Genomic DNA, 13,916 nt, shown 5'->3' on the forward strand with positions numbered 1-13,916 from the left:
TTCAACTAGAAATGAAGAAGGTAATTTAGAACTCCAATCACAATTCCCTTTTGGGAGGAAAATTAAATGTAAACCTGCTGAACTCAGAATTTTTGATTGATTAAAAAAAAAAGAGAGGAAGAGAGAGAGAATGTCCTTATTTTCATGATTGATCCATTATGATTGATCCATTTTGTTATTATGTTTTGTTGTTGTTTGTTTGTTGTTTTTTTTTTTACTTCTGAAGGTTTCTTTTCTCATTTCCAGCTCCTCCATGAAGAACACCAGGTCCAGTGTTCCTGAGCTGTGCTGGAGACAGTTCAGCCTCATATAGCTGCTAATAGCTGTTTCTGTACCAATTTCTTCTGCTTCTTAATCTGGGAATTGATCCTTAATTCAAATGCAGAATAATATCCCTCAAAAGAATTTGGGGTAATCCTTGCTGCTTTCTCGCTTGGAGCCCTACAGTGGCTCCATTTCCAGTCAGGAAAAGGCTGATATTCAAAGGTCAGCACACTCCTGCCTTCTTTCTTTTGCTTCTGTTTCCCATATTAAAATAAATTGAAACCTTTTTCTTGTTTTGAGTTTATGATGTTGCCTGTGAATAAAGAATTTTGTTAAAAGAATTAGGAATGAGTAAGTGTTGAACTGTATGCTGAGACATGCTTTCTACCTTCCTCAAACTTGCAAAGAGCAATACTTAACCAGCTTGTTCTTTCTGGTCAGTCATTTTAATGTAAACGAGCATTTCATATATGGAATGAGAAACAATGGGCCTACAATTTTGGCTCCTATAATGTTGGCAAAGTCCAAAATTCATGGGTAATGATATCAAGTTTAAGTTTATGGACATCAACCCAAACTTGTTACTAGTTGGTCATAATTATGCTCTCACACGAATAATCCAGATGGTTCTTTGTTGTTTGCATAATTGCAGACTAAATTGTTGTCAGACACTGAAAATCTTTTGAAGTGCTCTTTTTTATCCAAACAATAAATCAAGATCAGGAATATAGAAAGCAGTAATCTGGGAAAACATATTCTATGAAAAATAACAAACGAAAAGATACTTGGAAAAGACAATTTCTTGTTGCTGAAAAAGCTCATGAACTGATGTTTGGATAATGATTTGGATAATGATTCTTACTGATGGATGGATTTTTCTTTAAGGAATCCTCCCTACTTCAGTCTTTGAAACAGGTTGGGGCATTTCTACAGCTCATTGTCCATTCTAGGTGCAAAGAGTGTACCAACACCACACCAGAGGGAAATTGACCTCAGGTTGCAGAAGTCCCTAGATGCAAGTATATCACAAATCACAGAGTAGGAAAATTTCATCCAGAAATAAAGTACCAGACAAGTAGTAAAGGCACAAATCTGTCGTCCATGCCAGATGGGAAAGGCGACTAAGCAAACTCCGAAACTTCAATCTATACGGGGTCCTGGGCCTTGGTTGGGGTGGAGGAAGGCCCAAGAGGAGGGTTCCCGCAGGGCCTTGACAACCCCAAGGACCATGGTCATAGAATAAAGCTGATGAAATTAAATGTCATGGCTATTAAATGACCTCACCAGCAATGCCCCAGACACAGTCATACTACTACAGTACTAAGAAAAGCAGATCAGGATCCATAAAAGCACATTCAGTGCACGTCAAAGGCTCTTTCAATAGCATTACTGTCCCTAGACTCCTGAACAATATTTGTAGTGCTGCAGCCACTCCACCAGCAAACTGGGCTCTGGAGAGTAGGTACTTCGTGCTGGCAAAACGCACTGCAAAATCAGCATGTCACACTCGTCACAGCGTTGCTGTAACAGAGACCTCTTCCTCTGGTGTTGCCTCTGCAGACACAGTAAATCATTTTCCCTGGCTACTGTTCATGAGAATGTAGCCAAGGGAAAACTTTAAGATGTTATGGGGGTGACAATTCCTGGCAAAGATAAGTTACAGTACAGTAAAAAGAGCCAAGGAGCTGTTTTATACTCTGTTCTGAACAATGATGGATATTCTGCGCTAAGTTGCATTTAAGGAATACTTTAAGAGCTGAAGGAAAAGAAAGCATTTGCCATTTTCTCTTTTTATTCTTTTTACTCTTTCTTCTTTTGAAAGTCTCTCCAAATTAAAATTAATGTATAACATGTATGAATTATGTCCAGCACATATGTTATATGGCACAGAAAATCTTACTTTGTATGCATATTTCTTCCATTAGAATTAGATGATTTTTTTTTCTTTCCACAGTACCACATTGTTTTCAGTCTGATTTAAAGCTCCAGAAATGTTCAAGCAATTAGCAGAAGAGGACTTTTACTTCTTATTAGCTCATTACATTTGCATTTGTAGAGGGGCTCTGGAGACACAAAACCACAACATACCTATTCTTACCAGGCAGTTAAGAATAAGGTAGAGGCCCTAGACCTAGCTATTATGATTCACCTTCTTAAGCATGTAACCTACTTTTCCTGTGCTCATCACGATGCATTGTACTCACTCAGATCTAGAAGTCCCTTTCACAGTTATTACTCTAGAACTGGTTGTCAGTAGTTTGACAGTACAGTCACAACTAAAGTCAAACAGTAAGAGTAGCGCCCAAAATAGACATAGGAGAGAAAAAGTAAATGAGAGAAAATGCAATAAATTACTGACATATCTTCTATATGGCAACTAAGAAGTTAGTGCAGCAATTCAGTGGCTTTATTTTCAAGTATATTTTCTACCAAGCACCTCATCTCTTGAGCACCATCCAAATCAAGCATTCCAAACAGCCTAACTTGATTTCTCCATAGCAGGACCACTTCTCCTATTTTGATTTACTTTAGAACTAAAAGAAATGCAGTTAAATCTTGGTTACTTGAAATTCAATAATGCAAAATCATTCCTTGCCTGAAACAGATTTCCGTTGCCTGAATATAGCAGTGAACTGCTAAAGCTTTGTTTACCTGAATTTGTGAAAATAACCAAGGTCACTGATAGTTCTAATACTAGAATGAGAAACATCTAGAAAAATGAATTTTAATAACAAAAACACTTAATAGTTTTTCCCAAATTCTCTGAAACAAAGTCCCACAGTTATTGCTAACTCCACATTTTGTCACTCACCCAGTCTTTGATATGGCAGGTGAAAATTTAATAGCTCACATTAAAAAACCTCTTTCTGATATTTTGGTGCCACTCACCTTACTTTGCACTTAACATCAAGAAGAAGAGTGTGTGGACTTTAAAATTTATCCAGCACAGAGTGAAAAATGTGATAAAAAGTCTTCTAGAGACTTCAAGTTCTTAAAGTAATTTACCTGTCCTTGAACAAACTGACTGTAAACCCTCACTTGGAGATTACATTACACAGATAAATTACCTTACATCACATGAACCCAGGGTTTTTGTCTGTTATAGGTTTGTGTATTGGTTTTTCTGTTTTAATAAAATCAATCACTTCTATCTGATTTCAGAAAATGGTAGCAACCCACCTGTGCTGGAAAATATCTGTACAATCACTGAGAGGAAGAAAAATGATCAAACAATAATTTAAGCTAGATATTGGTTTATTTAATTACTATTGATATAAAGAGAAACGTTAGTTTTGTCACAAAAATCACAACTTGCTCAACTATCTGTACATTCATGAGTCTCAAAGAAAAAAATAAAAGTGAAAATAAAGCCACAGTAACAATTCTTCCAGCAAGCAGCTGTCAAAATGTGGGATAAAAATATGGACCTTAGTTTTGCAAAATAAGACTATATCCATTTTTAAAGATTATTTTTGGGATTTCTTTTTCTTTTATTTTATTTTTCCTCCTTTTTTTCTGTAAATCGGATTAGTTGCTGTTTTCTTTACTATGTCGCCTTAATTCTAAAGCTCATTAAGCTAATTTTTATCTTTTCAATTTACTTCCTAAATTTTCAACTGTGGAGTCACTGAAAGGGAATTAAAGAGAAAGGCAGTTGGTGAGTTTATGCATTTTTTTTCTTGTTTTTCACTTTCTTGATGATCTGATGCAGCTGCCCTCCCTTGGGTATTTGTCTCACAAATATCAGAGAAAGAATAAAAGAATAATCCTTTTTCTTTCCCTTTCAATCTCTCGAGAAATTGAATCAGTAAGACCTAAATACTTAATAACTTTTTGATATCTCTATCAATCATTAAAAAATAAATAAAATAAAAGAACAAAACACCACAAGCCCTCATGCTCACTTGTCACTGACAGTTTTGCCACTGCTGTCAAAAAAGGCAGACTTGACTAACAATTACTCAAGGAAGTACAAATATAAATTTTGCTTTCTATTTCTTTCTTAGTCCATGTTGAATATACTTTCACCAGTTGTGTGAAGAACTCCTACAAATTTAATCTAATTCCCTAACCTCTAAGAAAATACCTTTGTTTGTCTTTATACTTGTATCTTCAGTAAGAGTACTATTGTACTCTTACATTCATAGTAAACATAGTATATAAGAGTACATATATATATAATATAGTGAATATGAAATAACCAGCATAACATGAACACATGGAACATGCTAATTCTAGTGATAAAAAGTGCCTGAAACTTACTCCCTCAACAAAAAGTCATTGTAACTGTTAGAATCATGTGACTCTTACCTAACATTTTCATATTTATGTATCTTCTTTAACTTAATCATGTAGACTGACGAGATGGATAAACTGGCCAGTGGAGAGAAGCAGAACATGGTTCATTCCTTTTCTTCAAATTTATTTTGTTTTGAAGAATCATGCTTTGAGAGTATTTATAAGACAGAAAGGCAGACTTTCACAGGAGTCTAGATAATCAGATAGACTCCTTTTTTATTTTATTTGTTTTTCAAAGGATTAACCTTAGGTGACATGGACTCTACCTTGCTTTTTTGAGTAACTCTTGAAGCTTTTCTCGAGCATCCAGAATCATTCTAGAACCAATCATTATAGAGAGAGACAGATGGACAGAGATCTTTAGAATGTTTTTCTTTCTCTGTAGCAAGAAATATTTTGAACTATTTTCAACAGCTGAAATTTCTGTCACAACAGTGACCTAAGACAGAGGTTGTGTCCTTCTTGTTTACTTGTGTTTGAAATTTTTTTATGACATGATTTCTAAATGTCTACAAACTCTGGGACCTGAACATGGTGTCACAGGCAGTGGTTTTGAGATTATTATAATTTTTTAAGTCTATTGGATTATTGGAGTGATTGAGAATTACAAACAGGAAGATATTACAGATTAGTCTTGAGGGACCAAATAAGTGTTCAACCTAATCAGGACATGTATAAATATAAGTACGTATATATATCAATTAAAGCCTGCTGGTTTTGTTGGCATTATCTTGTCAGAAGTTGTTTTTCATAGATACAATCTTTTTATCTACTGGAGAAGAAGGAAAGGACAAGAAAAACAGAAAACATGGAAGAGAAAGTCAAGGTTGGTATGACACATTATGGCCTCTGTTAAGTGGTCATGGTGAAAGATCAGAGACCAGAATCAAAACTTACAAGAAGCAGAAAAGTGGAACTGTAAAGGGCATTAGAAGTCAGTATTGGCAATATGAGTTCAGGGTAAGAAGAAACCTTGAGAAAGAATGAAAATATAAGGAAAACAAATAGAAATGCCGGAAAGGTGATGAATTTAAGATGAAACAATATGCTGGATGTTCACTCTTTTACTCGTTAACTGGCAAAGAAAGAACAAGCAATAGAAATGGTCTTGTGAAGAAAGTAGAAAGCACCGAGCTGATCCATTTTATGTGCAGTAAGTCAGAAGGATTTAGCAACAGACAGAATGTGGCAATGCCTGACTCGATTACTGGCTTGAATAAACCTAGTACGTTTGCTGGGGATTGCAGGATTGCACCCATAATCACAGGTTTCACCATCAGGATTACAGTCTAGAAACTGCTTCTCCAAATTAGTCTTACATTTATGTGGTCATGTTTGTTTTGGCACTGCAATATGTATACAGTGTACTACACATTGCTGTCTTTAATACTTTTTAACAAATACATTATTTGCGGCTTTTTGGAAACATTATTCTAATTGAGCCCAATTCTCAAACTGAACACTTCTTTATTATAAGCATATTTAGCTCTATGATTTATCCGTGCTGTAATTGTGTTGATGAAGGACAACTTCACTGTGTGGCAAAGGACAATGAAATTTTCATTTTGAAGTCATTGATTTATTTCTGTTATTCTTCCAGGCATTTCATTTAGCCATTATGACATTTGTTGTCTATTTTGTAGCTCTTGCACTTCATATTGATGCTGATATGTGCAATATTGTTGCATATTATAATTCTTACTACATTATTATTTTTTTAATTGCAATTGGTAATAAGTAGAATATTGTCCATTCTACTTATAACTAATGAGCAAAGAAAATATGTTAAAACATGTATTTAGTACACAACCTGAAGTTCATCTCCGGTCTAAGTCTAATCTGTAGTTAATAAATGATGGTACACATGTTATGAAAACAGTAAAATATGCATTCAAAACCAGCTAGTATGTTCTTGTCTTGTCTTTTGTCTTGTTTCCCCTTTTCTTCCATCTATTCTGTTATAAAATATGTTGTTATGGATATGTACATATTTTTAATAGCTAGAGTGCATATAGCAGCTCATTCCCAATTAGAGTAGTTCTCATTTGTTCTGCTTTGCCATACCTTCACCTTTTTTCCCGACTTCTCCTGAGCAGCACCCTTCTCATTCCCTGCCTTTTCTCACTTCCCTAGAATCATGATCTGGTCCATGCTACACCATTTTGTTTAACTGAATTGGCTCCCAGTGCAACCAGGTAAAAAGCAAAAATAGCTCATGAAAGCAGCAGAATAAATCCAGCAAGAGAGAGCAAAAGTAATCATCTTGGTCAGATGAGAGCTGGGAAGAGGATGTCATGTTTAATTTAATGTTAGCTAATATATTCATAATTATTTATACAAGCTTTTACACTGAAAAACACATAGAGAATATTAATCATGTTGGAACCAGAAACTTAGGAGACTTAGTTAAAAGTGTTTTGTTTTTGTTTTTTGTTTTTTTTACAATCCAAGAATAATTGCCCCAACCACAGATCCCTTCTCTTTTAAAGATGTCAGAAGATGGCAGGTTTGTCCTATTAAGGAAGAAGAAAGGAGTAAAAATATTGGAAAGATTTAGTGAAATAGGAGAAAAAAAAATACCTTATTTTTCTCTATTAATAGCACCTACACAACGTGCAATTTTTGCCATCTCAGACATACCAGATCTTGTAGATAACGTTTTCTAGAGCATACATACATACATGAACTATGACTTGAGCACTGTAAAAAATATAAATCCCATGAGCTGACTGAAAGGGTCTCTAATCTGTTATTACTATTTTCAACAATTCTAGGAAGACTGGATGAATTCCAGAAACTGTACGAAAATTAACTTTGCACCAAAATTTAAAAGGGATAAACAAGCTGACCTGCCTAAAGATACTCTGTCAGCTTTATCTTGATCTTAAAAAAAAGTAGTAGAACAGATTGTGAAAGAATGCATTGTTAAATAATAAAATAATATTAGTGCCACTCAGAACAATCTTCTGGAAAATAGATTTTGTGAAACTAGTGGGATATTTCATTCTTTCCTTTTTTTTTTTTTTTTTCCTTTTTTCTTTCGGTTAGATTACAAATTGAAATTACAAGTTGACAAAGATACTAATATTAGAGTATATGATTAAACTTCAGTAAAACCTTTGACTTTGTATATCAGGACATTTTAATTAAGAGTATATAATGCTACAGAGTTAACACAGTGAACAGTACATATATTATCCATTAACTAAGTGACAGATGTCAGGGAAATCATCATCAAGCAGGTGTGCTTTTAGTGTGATCCCATAGGTAATGCGTTGGTAATATATTTTAATGAGTTTTTATCAATGACCTGGAAGACAACATAAAAACATCATTAACAAAGTTTGCAGATATCAGGAAGAGTTAGAGCTTGGCATATAACAAAGAAATGTTTCTGACAAAGGGCAAACTTGATTGCTTAATAAACTAGAAGCTTATAAACAGCATGTGTTTTGATATGAACAAGCCAAAAAATCAAGTGAGAGAGAGAATAAGGAATAAAGGATATAAACCATACTAACAGGAGAGGAGATGTTAACATGGGAAACAGGAATTCTGGAAAGATCCAGGGTCATGGTCTTGCTCTAAATGGATTCATGTGAGATTCTGTTTGAAAAGGCTAAGATGACCCTTGAATTTAGTAACGGGGATTCTGGGAAAGTGTAAAGAGTCAATATCACTTTTGTACTTGTCCCAAAGTAAACATTACTGGAATACTCAATCAAATTCCTATGCTTGTAGTTCAAAAAGGATTGATAGAGTGCAGAGATGATTTGTAAGGATAATTAGTTTATAAGATATAACTTATAAATATATAATAAACAAAACAAAGTAAAATAAGATATAATTAAATTAAATAAATCCAGACATCTTAATCACTTTAACAAAGATAAAATGAAGGTATGAGTTGATCTTAGTGTACATATGCCTATGCGAGGAAAAAAAATATTTAAAAGGGTTATTCTATCAGTCATGGTCCAGCTTCAGTAAGGTCTAATTCAGCCTAGCCCTATGTCCTGTGTCACAGGTCAAGGTAGTTAGCCACAGTGGTCCTTTCTGAGCATGTAATCTATGACTCATATACAACTGCTTGTTTCAGACCAAGCAGAATTACAAGTTGGATTTGAATAATTTGAAGTAAGGTTATATATGGCTACATTGCTGGGACAGACTTCTGTAAGAGATTGTAGCTTAAACAACTTATCTTGACTGAGATAGGACTTACCAAGAAAGAATGAAAACTGAACCATTTGTTAGATTATGGAAATATTTTTTCTTAGTTATGGATTCCATACCTCAAATATATAGTGCAAAGGATTAAGCTCTTTATTTTTTTTCTTGAAACAGAAAAATATCCATGAAAGAGATAAAGAGATACAGTGTTCATTTCTGGTTTTAATCAAACTCACTTTTTTTTTTTTTTTTTTTTTTTTTTTTTTTTAAGTTAAGCCTTTAAGATAATTAGGGTTGAGAAAAGCAGTTCAGTTAACATATGAAATGAACCACACTCTGTCCCAGATGCTAACCAAACATGAATGACCATGTGAAGAATGAGGTTAGGGAATATGCTCCCTTAGTTTAAAGAGAAGAAGTTATTCATATTATTAGTTCTAATCTGGAGAAAAAAAAAATAATAATAACAATCAGCTACTTCCTAAACTACAAGTACAGCTGCAAGCAGATATACAGAGGGAACTTCAGAGAGAAGAAAAATGCAACACCACTTCTGCGACAACAGAAAATTGTCTAGTTATATTACTCAAAAAGCTGTGATCCCCATGTCAAAGAGGGTACATATTGATGTTAAAAATGTTGCAGTGCACAAAAAGGAACAAGGGGAGGGAGGAAAATATCACCATCAGTGTTTGCTCAGTTATAGGGCACTGCTTAACATATTGCTTTACTTAACGCACTTTGCTTTACAGTTAGAAAAGCTGAAACATAGTGAACCAAGCTAAAACATGGTTGGCTAAACTCATTTCTTTCAGCTGCCTGACCTGTATAAGTAGAGAACCAGTCAGAGATCCCTGCAGAAGAAAGTGCCACATCTACAGAGAGTTGAAGATGAGGCCCTCACAGAGGTGAGGAGAGACCAAAGCAAGAAGCAGCTGATAAGCGTTCAGACTTTTGAATGCCTTATCCAAGCCTCTCTGGTCTGGAAGCATGACTGGAAATAACTCAAACAGAATTTCTTGAAAGATTTCCAGAAGTACTTGGTTTTGGCTGGGTCAGTAGTACAGCAAGAATAGCCTTTCTGGGATATTTTGGTATTGCTGTTTCCTGTCTCAGACACAAACAGAACATTTGGTCTTTTTCTTTCTCCTCTCTTCTCTTCCTGCTTTCCTGACTTCCTTTCTGTCTCCCTTTCTCTTTCACAATTTACTTTCAACATTTCCACACAGTTTAGGCTGTGGTTCAGTTAGAGGTTAGGACAAAAGATGGGAACAATCCCACAGCTTTGGCCAGAACAATCACCAAGTGCCCTGCATGCTTCCTGAAGAAGACTGCTATACACCAAAGCCCAGGGTTCTGCAGAGAAACTGAGAAATAAGAACATTTTGTACAGTATGGAAATGGGAAACTAATGGAAATTATCATTCAGGAAAAAAATATTTCTCTTTCTCTTTATTAGCACTATATATACAGAGAGGCATATGTACGAATATGTGTACACACATGCAGCCAGATTCTCTCCCCAGCTATGCGTGCACTGTTCCCATTGAAGCACGGAAGCCACACACATGCATCTGAGGGCAAAATGTGGATCCAACAGCTGCTTTTTTTAATGTAGCCACATTAATTACAGAGCTCACTGACCACTGCGTACAACTGAAACTCTGACCACACTGAGCAGAAGATCAGCCTTGCTGTGCCGCTTCTGAGAAACAGGCAGCAGAATCTAAGGGAAACACCCCAATTTTGAAGATTCTCATCTGTTTGTTCCTGCATTGCATATTAGCATCAGTACCCCTCCCTTCTTCACCAAAGACTCCTTGCTAGGTACGTGGCCACACACAAAGCCTGCCTGGCAGCCAAGGAGCTCATAAGCCAAGCACTGTAATCTACTCTGCTGGCAGTACGTAGCACTATGGTCGCAACTGGGATAGTGTTGTTGCTGACTTGGCCAGACTTTCATTAGCTGTTTCTGTTAACTTTTCCAGGGTTGGCTGCCACAAGGCCTTCCCAGCTGTCTTCTTTCACTAGCTTGGTTCAAAAGTCCCAGTGACTTGCGTACATAGAGAATGGGTTTACTTCATTCCAGTATATACATGCACATACACCCAGCTGCGTTTATTGAGCTGGAAGTGGTCTCTCCATACATATACTCATTGATAGTTCAGCAAATGAAAATCAGTTTCCAACACTTGATAATAAAAAATAAAATATTTAAATGATAAAATGACAAAAATTATGGGCTTTGCATTACTGCTAAGGACCAGACAATAGGCAGAAAGGCTATAATGAACAACCCATGACATATAATGACTGTAATAAGTGTTCTGTATTTTTTGTATGAGGCCTTAGGAAATGGTCACCTGAAAAAAAGGGAATGTGTTTTTTTTGGCATAGAAAAGAATCTGACATCATATACCATATACTAGGTTCTAGCACTACCTTTGGTGTCTTTGACAAAAAACATGCATCTTGACCAGAAATTCTAGTGGAATTACGGCAGGACTGAGCTTTGCTCTCTGTGATTCATTAACTCTTTGTTTACCTCCTCCTTTGTTTTAATGTTGAACAAAAAAAAAAAAAAAAAAAAAAAAAAGGCTCATTCTTTAGCTGCATCCCATCCTTAAATATAAAGGAAATACAAATTACTCTTTCCCCAAGAACCTACACCACTGCACAGCAGCTGAAGAGTTACTTTCTAACAATGCATTGCTAACTTTACTTTGTTTGCCCAATGCTGAATTACACAGTTGGAAAGGGGAAGCCAAGGTGAAAGTGCCTTTAGAATACAAAAGTAATTATGCTGGCTGATTTCTTTACAGAGACAATTAAGAGTCAGAAAGGCTGACTACATTTTACCAGCTGGAAATCCTGCCCTACAAGGTCAGAAAGGGGTAATGCTGCTAGCATCAAGAGGAATGAGACAGCAAGGTAAAGCATTGCCACCTCAAAAGTACACCTCATCAAGGGACATCTGCAGCTAATAACAGCTTTTGGGAGTAGTTAATTCAATAGTGCACTAGCTGATTTTGATTTTTCTTCCTGGAAGTATTTTATAGACTTATCATTTCTCCTGCATCGGAGATTTTCAACCTTTTCTGATTTACTGATGTTAAGAAATAACCATCCAGTATGTACAGACTCTGCCACAGGAGATTCTGTAGCCTCATATTGATTTTTTTTGCTCTGTTTTGTAAATTAAAAATAAAGTCTCATAATGTAACATGAAATTAAAAACAAAAACAAAAGCACACAGAAACAGTGGCATTCTAGTAAGGAAAGAAGCTGAGGTTTTCTCAGGAAGGAGAAGCACAATTAAGAAACAATGAAAATGGTAAAATGATGTAGGAGTCTATGAAGTACTTGCAGCAGTTATTTCCATCTATTTGATGTAGACCTTGTATTCAGATGCTCATTTAGCCCTCACCTTTAGTCTCCGCTCTTTCATGGGTGAGATTTGCTCATTCACTTCTGTTCTTTCTGTTAACAGAACATGTCATCCCTTGAACCCACCTTTGTGTAGCGAAGGTTCTCTGATTTCTTTTTGCCTTCTTAATATAGCACTCAGACAGTGATAAGTACACTTGTATGCTTCATCTCTTCACACCTCCTTCACTGTTGTTTAGACAAGGCATTTGTATTTGTCAATTCGAAAAGACAATGGGGAAAAAAAGAAAAAGAAAAAGAAAAAGAAAAAGAAAAAGAAAAAGAAAAAGAAAAAGAAAAAGAAAAAGAAAAAGAAAAAGAAAAAGAAAAAGAAAAAGAAAAAGAAAAAGAAAAAGAAAAAGAAAAAAAAAACTCTGAAAGACCATCTGTTGGGCAAATGAGTTTCGCAAAGCACCTTCCTTTTGCTGATATCCATTAAATAAAATGGAGATTTGTTTAAATAATGTTACTTTTTAAATATTTCTTAAATGTTTTCTCAGGTATGTAACAACACAGGTTTGTTAAAGAGACAGTCCCCAAAATGTTAAGTGCCAAGATATGAGAATCTTTGTTCTGAGACTGTAGTCTTTAGCACTAAAAACCCGATAATGAAGTGATGTTTGGACCCTGATAGAGCTCTGTAAATTCTGAATAAATAAATAAATAAATAAATAAATAAAATTTTGTATTATTTTAAGAAAACATTTTAAAATATTTCAATAATGACTCTTTTTAAGGAAAGGGTATTTTCAAGTGATGCATATAGATATCTTGAGTGTATACAGAAATACCAAGAAAATTCACTCAAAAACAACGTCAGCAAGCTTTTTAATTTCGTTAGAGGAGGTCAGGTTAAAAATAGCAAGATGTGTGCAGATAAATTATTTTGCTTGTCTTTTTACTTTCTTTTTTTTTTTTTCTCCCCACAGAATATATTTCTGTTACAATGTTTTTACATGTATATAAACATCCTCTACTACAGTTTGGATAAGTCTTCTGAAGATATGGCTACCCTTCAGCAGAAAAAGGCATGTAGAAATACCCATGTTAACTTTAAATCAACTACCTTAGAGACTTGGAACATAGTAGTTTCTTTATTGGCATCAAAAACTATGGGAAAAAGCCCACATCACTGTCTTCCAGTGCACAAATTAACTCATTTAGGACTAGTTCCTGTAGTTCCCTGCCTTCTCTGAGTCTAACTTTATTGAGTTCAATGCTTCAATGGACAACCTTTGAAGAATAACTTCCTATGGCTCAGTCCAAGTTTGTTCTGTTTAATTTAGATTCAGAATGGGTGAAGTTTGGACTGTATCAAATACCTTGATGCAGAAGACAGCACATGTCACTTTTAATAGGACAAAGGGAGGATGCTGTCTCCCTTGCAACCTGGTCAAGATACTGCAGGAGCAGATGGCAGAGATTTGCTGTACTATCTGCTCTAATCTCACTTCCCAACAGTGATGGGTTTATATTATATTCCTTTATGTTTTTACTACCTTAACTGCTTCTTTTATTTAGAAATTCCACATCTGGACAGACTTTAGGGATTTTCAGCTCAATATTTTAAATATTATTATTTTAATTAAGTGAATTTTAATTCAACAATTGAAATGGTCAGGATCAATGCAAGTAACTCTTGACATTTCTCAGCAATTGACAATGTTCTCTTCACCTACTGATTTACAGCTCTAAGTCTGTATCTAAGATACACGCACGATGTGTACATATATAAATACATTAGCAATTATTTT

This window comes from Cygnus olor, chromosome 1 (genome assembly GCF_009769625.2).
Source record: "Cygnus olor isolate bCygOlo1 chromosome 1, bCygOlo1.pri.v2, whole genome shotgun sequence".
NCBI classification, from domain to species: domain Eukaryota; kingdom Metazoa; phylum Chordata; class Aves; order Anseriformes; family Anatidae; genus Cygnus; species Cygnus olor.